Source organism: Artibeus jamaicensis, unplaced genomic scaffold, assembly GCF_021234435.1.
Source record: "Artibeus jamaicensis isolate MK-2021 breed Jamaican fruit bat unplaced genomic scaffold, CSHL_Jam_final contig_1284, whole genome shotgun sequence".
NCBI classification, from domain to species: Eukaryota; Metazoa; Chordata; class Mammalia; order Chiroptera; family Phyllostomidae; genus Artibeus; species Artibeus jamaicensis.
In genome coordinates, this window is record NW_026521249.1 from 6,370,058 (window position 1) to 6,374,660 (window position 4,603).

Sequence of the window (4,603 nt, forward strand, 5' to 3'; positions counted from 1 at the left end):
GAGCACAGCAGGCTGTGGTCAGGACAGCCAGCCCAGGTGGGCCCCCTTAAGGGGCAGACAACCTGTGTGGTTTCTGAATGTCCAACATTCCCCCACCCTACATTCACTCAGCACTCCCAAGACTCACCTTCCTGGGGCCACGGGGGAAACTTGCCAATTTTTGGCCATCTACTCTCAAGTGACTTGGGTCAGCTGGGTAGACAGAAGAGTTAAGATGTGGGTTTCCCAAGTTGCCACCAGTCACGGCTCCCCTTGCTGGTGTCAGAGAAGGGAAACGGGAGTAGCCCTGGCTGTCCTGGGCCCTGCAGGGAGGGAGAGAAGGATGGTATGGGACGTGAGGTCCTGAAGGGTCTCAGAGGGGCCTCGGGAGACAGCCTTCACCTCCAAGTGCAACATTCTCCCACACCCCCCAGAGGCCTATGGCAGACCTCAGGGAGGCTGCAGGAACATGGCCCTGACCCAGTGAAGCTGAGGGCCGGTGCAACTGCAGAGCTCAGCAACTGCCCACTGAGTGCCCAGGACCAGAGTGGACAGGGTGCTTTGCCCCAGTCAGGTCCCCGACCTCCCCCAGCCTTTAGGCCCCAATACCTTACAGCAGGGCTTCACCTCTCTTCCCACTGCCACAGTCCCCTCCCCCCACCCCCAGACCAGATAGTCCTTGTTTTGTCAGAGGGACCCTAGTCACTCTATCCCAGGGAGGCTGGTTTGGGAAGCGGGGTATACACCAGGCACAGGGCACCATCGCTCCTCCACCAATGCCCAGAAGGGGCATCCACCCAGTGACATGGGCTAGACACCCACATGCCTAAGAACCCACTGTGGAGATGGTGGGGAGTGGAGAGTTCATGGGTTTCTGGGGGTCCCACCAGGATTACCTGTGGCCATTTCCCAGCATATCCTGGTCCCTGTGCACAGCAGGTATTTGACATCTGAATCTTTGAGTTCTCTGCTGTAGCAGGGACTCCTGGCCCCTGGGACAGTTTGCAGGATGGCCCAAGGGAGGGTAGATAGAAGGAAGTGGCGACTCCACAGGAGGTGGAGAAAGGCCAGCGAACCTTCTGCCCAGGGGGCCAGAGGCCAGAAAAGGACTAGGAGGGGGATTCAGGAGGACAGGACACTGACTAGCAGTGTGGGAGACCACTTGAGCAAGGGGGAGGGAAGCAGAGGAATGGGGATCGACAGGGCATGGGGTGCAGGGGACCCCAGAGGACCCGTGGAGGCTGGTGGCTTTGCAGCTTGCCAGGAAAGAAGAGGGCTTGCTGACCACAGATGGGAACTTGGTTTGGCAAGGAGGGGTGGCAGGGAGAAGGACAGGCCTAGGCCCAGAACCGGTGGCCTGGGGAGGGCAGGGGGAGAGGGTAACAAGTGAGAGGGAAGAGGCAGAGGAAAGAGGAGTGGGAGAGCGTGGTATGGGAATAGGAGCAAAAGAGACGCGTTTCTTCTTCATCGCTGCCAATGCAGAGAGAGAATGAGAGTCTGACCCAAGCGTGGGGTTCTAGAATCTCATATGTCAGCCTCTGTTAACTCAGGGATGTCTTTGTGACCTCAGAGTAGAGAATTCTAGAGTGAGTGATCTGGAGGGCCTGCCTACAGCACAACTGTGTGCAGTGTAGGGATCAGCAAATGTAAGGAGACTGTGGGAGGCAGTGCCTGGCCCAGAACCAGAGCATGGCCTTCCTACAGCTTGAGTCACCTGGGCTGGGGCTGCATCCAGGCCCGCTTGCTGCCCAGGGAGGCTGCCTAAGAGCTGGGCTGACTGGTGCTCCAGAGTGGCCCCTCCTTCCTGGGCACATCCACCCTCTCCTAGTAGCTCCTCCATAGGAGGGTCAAGGGGCTCAGCTGGTCCCTGAACTTGGGTGCCTGGAAGATGTCTGGGTTCAGCAATTTCCTGGAATGAACAGGCATAGCCTTCTGGAGTGTTGCTCCAGAAGCAAAGGCCCAGAGAGCTGAGTCCTCCCAGGGCTGTGTGCTAGGACACAGTGAGCCAGGCACAGGCCCCAAGCCTCCCTGTTCACCCTAGTTCCCTGTCCTGGTCCAGGAGAAAGATCAGTGACCACAGTTAGGGAGGATTCCTCTGTGTGGTCACTTGTCACTCAGGCAGAAATGTCTTCTGCTCTCTGGATCTCTGGAAGGACTTTGAGACTTCCCAGGACAATGGTGGAAATTCCCTAGCACTTGACCACAGACTCAGGAAACCTGACATGGAAAGGACCAAACCCACACCCTCCCTCATGTGACTAAATGATTTTTCCTAGGACTCCATGAACCCAACAACTGGGGCTGAGGGACCTGGGGAACTGGAGTCAGGGAACTCACCTCACAAATCCAGTGACCCCTTGTTTTCTCTAGGTACTGCTCTGTCCCTAATCAAATGCCTCAGAAAGCCTGCACCCCATCAAGCCACCAATGGCTGCTGTCCTGTCACAGCTCCTTCCTCATGTCTGTTTATTCTGATGTCGCCACCTACATTGGCCCCAGTGCTCCATTCCAGACCCTTTCAGGGCCCTAGAGCCCCATCCATTACTCCACCAGTTCTTCACTGTCCTGCCTTTTCCTCTCCACATGCCCTTATTATAACAGGTCCCTTGCAGACACCCCAAAACACAAGTCATTGAGAAGGGGACCTGTGCCGGCCTCTCACAGCCCTGCAGTGAGGAAGCCATGGGAAGGGGATTACAGAGCCCCAGGTACTACATGGCCACCAGAAAGCAGATGGACCAAGTGCTGCTCCTGCCCAAGTGGAGGGTGGGACGTTGTCCTGAGCTCACCAGAGAATCCAATGGTTCAGCCTGGTGTGGGAGCTCTGGGCTGACCCCTCCACACCTGGTGGTGGTGGGAAACCATGAGAAATCTCATCCCGTCAGTCTTGGGGTCAGGGAGAGGGAGGGTTGGGCTCTACATCAGGACACATGGAATGATCCCTGGGCTTGTGAGGGGGAAGCAAGCAGGTCAATATCCAAGCAGAGAGGACTGTGGATGGGTTAGCACAGCCCAAGGAGCTGATGGCCCAGGCTCTGGCTCTCTGGGGTTCCTCAAGGATGTTGGATGTTGATTGGAGTGGATCAGAGAAGTCCCCGAGGCCCGGGCCTGACCTTGCCTCACACCCTACAAAGCCTCACCTGCCACACTTTTGTGTGTTTCAGGGGAAAGAGGACAAGACTCCTGAGTTAACCAAGACTAAGTGTCCTCAAAACAGAAATTAAACCCTGAAAAAAATGAAGGAGCCATGGGCCCATCACAGCTCAGTTTAAGAACTGAGGTAGGTATTGCCTTTGGCAGAGAATAAAGACATCATCTCAGCCACAGGCACTGGCTGCTTGGTGACAGAGGTAGATATTCAAACAGATAATGATATGATGACCCGTATCCTCCTCCTACGAGAACTAGGATTGTTACTGTGCTGCTGGAATCTCCTTCCTTCTGCCACCAGCCAGAACTCAGGGGTGTTACCTCATGAAACCTTGTCCCACTATGTATCATCTACCTGGAAGAGTTGGGGGCACACTGGACTACAGACAGAGCCATATTCTTGCTGGGGGGTGCTGTGGTGGCAGAGGGCTGTCATCACAGCTGAGGCTGATTACGTGCCACGAATCCTGGGTTGGTGCATCCCTCTCACAGCAGAGCAGCTGGCCCCTCAGGGCCTCCAGCACTGGGCAAGTCCTGCCAGTGTCACTTGCTAAATCTCACCCAACTACCACCACCGTAGGTCAGAGCCACTGCAAGCCACCTCTTACAGGATTCATTGCAGTGAACAGTGCAGTTCCCATCAGGTCGGCCCATAGTCTTGCTCCTCTGTTCCTCTACCAAAAACCTTTCAGAGCCTCTGCATGTTCACTCTGCAAGGTCCACACTCCTCAGCAGGCAGGTGAGGCTCTTGACCTGGCTGTTGCTTCTGTAGCAGACTCACTCCTGGGGGGAAAAAAGTAGTTTTTCCATAAAATAAAAAACACATTTTTAAAATTTTCACCAATAACTTTATTTATTTAGATATTTTGAATGTGTCAACTATCTCCCATGTGGTATAATATGATTGTTCCCAACTAATGTCTCAGTTTGATTGCTATCAACTTCAACTGGTCTACCCAACCATGGTGCATCATCCAGTGAAAACTCTCCAGCACAAAACTTCACAAACCACTTTTGACATGTTTGATCAGTCACAGCACCTCTTCCATACATGGCACAATGGTTTTTTTTTTTTTGTAGTTCAATTGCATTTTTACTTTTCTTGAAATAATAAAGCATAACATGCTGAGAATGTTATATACTGCTCCCATCTTCAATATTAAAATGGCTTCACAAAAATTCACCAATTTTAGTAAGTTATTTTTAAATGCATGCTGATATGACAGCTGTCACAATACAATTTAACAAAATTATTTCAAATGAAGTCAAAGACAACTAAGCTCTACTAGAGTCATCTCAAGGAAAAAACAAACAAACAAACTTTTTGGCCAACCCAGTAAAGTATTTATTTTGGTAAGCATCCTCAATAAATAAGAATGATTTATTGAAAAATTACTTTATGTATTTTTTTGTTGTCATACCTTTTGGAAGTGGTTTGTTCTATGGCACACATCAGAATATAGCTTCGCTGAAA